At 44.3% G+C, this 1,992-nt stretch overlaps 1 non-coding gene across 1 annotated transcript; it reads right to left on the bottom strand.

The window, feature by feature from the left end:
• Window positions 1–1,548: 1,548 nt before the first annotated feature.
• Window positions 1,549–1,655, bottom strand: LOC116913040. The gene has a single exon (XR_004389577.1). It is a non-coding gene; the product is annotated as a U6 spliceosomal RNA (small nuclear RNA).
• Between the last annotated feature and the right edge of the window lie 337 nt (window positions 1,656–1,992).

Genomic DNA, 1,992 nt, shown 5'->3' with positions numbered 1-1,992 from the left:
GTGGGCTTTAAGGTTTCAAAACCTTATAAACAAGATGTAATTAAAAAGTGAACTTCAAAATGATCTAATTCTGAAAAGGGAGACTTAAGGGATGTGTTCCGGATCACTGATGCGGGGTTTAAACAGAAACATTTTTAAACCTTAGTATCTTCCCTAATTTTACCTTGCCTTTGTTACATGATAATTTGGGTAATGTGGCTTTGGAGAAAGTTTCTGGAAAGCTGACATATACTTCTGCAGTTTTGTTTATTACCGCAGGGCTTTGCTACTGTGGAAGGTCAGGAGCAGTCTAGAACTGTTACTATAACCACACGTCAGCTGTGGCCTGATGAGGGCGCTCTCACTCAATGCATGGCTGGAAAACTGAAGTTCAATCTAGTTAGCGTCAAAAATGGCCGAAGGAAATGAGTGTGAGAGTGCACTGCTTCTAAACCAGCTGGGCTATTCCGGGTCAGGCTCATTTTTACCAACAACAACCGTGAAAATGACAGTAACTTTATCATTCTCTCTGGTTTGAAGACACCACCGCACATATTGAAAATAATAAGAAATCTTCCAAAGTCAGCATGACTCTGGAGGGTGGATGTGGGATTGGGTGGCGAGGCTGGTCTCTCCAATGCGCAGGAGCCGACCGGGAGCTGGTATAACTCCTTTCCCTGTGGCCCTCTCTCCAGAGCGGTCTCTAGCTGCATGCACACCACATCGGTGGGATTCCCTTGAGCATGCATTCAGTTCTCAGAATAGCTTGTTGAAACTTTTGTCCCCAAATTGAACTTTACCTTTCTTTTTCTCGACTCGCTGATGGAAAAGTTATCCCCATGTTCTGCTTTTGTGTCCAAACTGTACATTTATAGGCTGTCATGTGTTTCTGGTTAGTTTCACTTTGCCACATCGCATGCAAGCATTGAATGTATACATTTTCTCACCCTTCCATGTGAGACAGCAATGGCGCTACCACTCTCTAACCTGGGAGTATCTCACCTCTTCCAATTGATTGCAGTTTCCCCACAGAATGGGGCATTTAAACATGCTGTAGGACAGCCTCATAGCATATGGCCTGAGCATTTTTCTAGAATGTCCTTTGATACTAAGACTTTGATTAATCCTCTTTGATTTCGTTAAAAAAAGGAACTTTTTTGAATTAATTTTTTATTAGATATATTTCTTTCTTTTTTAAAAAAGATTTATTATATATATATGAGTACAGTAGCTGTCCAGACACACCAGAAGAGGGCATCGGATCCCATTACAGATGGTTGTGAGCCACCACATGGTTACTGGGAATTGAACTTAGGACCTCTGGGAGAGCAGTCAGTGCTCTTAACCACTGAGCCATCTCTCAACCCAATATATTTCTTTTATTTACATTTCAAATGTTATTTCCTTTTCCGGTTTCCTGTCCATAAGCCCCCTCCCCCCCCCCTCCCCCATATGGGTGTTCTCCCCCCATCCACCCTCCTTACTGCCCCCCTCCCCCCACATTCCCCTGCACTGGGGGTCCAACCTTGACAGGACCAAGGGCTTCCCCTTCCACTGGTGCCCCAACAAAAAAATATGGAACGCTTCACGAATTTTTGTGTCATCTTTGCGCTGGGGCCATGCTAATCTTCTCTGTATTGTTCCAATTTTAGTATATGTGCTGCCGAAGCGAGCATGGAACTTTTTTTTTTTTAAAGAAACAGGTTCCCTTTTCTCCATCCCTGAACTCTAGCTCTTATTCCCAATGTGACCAAGTTATCCTTCCAGAATACTTCACTAGTATTTATATCTGTACCGTCGTCTATCTACCTCTCATCTATTTGAGCCTGATACACAGTGCGGTTTCTTGTGTAGCATGAGTGCCTCCGGGCATGGCTCAGTGTCTACCGTTCTCCTCAGCAGCCTGATACAGCTGTCTCCCGAGAGGCCCTGCCAGAGCATGACCAATACAGAGGTGGATGCTCACAGCCAACCATTGGACTGAGAACGGGGTCCCCAATAAAAGAGTTAGGG

The sequence above is a fragment of the Rattus rattus genome, chromosome 11, assembly GCF_011064425.1.
Source record: "Rattus rattus isolate New Zealand chromosome 11, Rrattus_CSIRO_v1, whole genome shotgun sequence".
Classification (NCBI taxonomy): Eukaryota; Metazoa; Chordata; class Mammalia; order Rodentia; family Muridae; genus Rattus; species Rattus rattus.
Note: the sequence above shows the minus strand (reverse complement) of the source record. Positions and strands in the feature narration are given on the sequence as shown.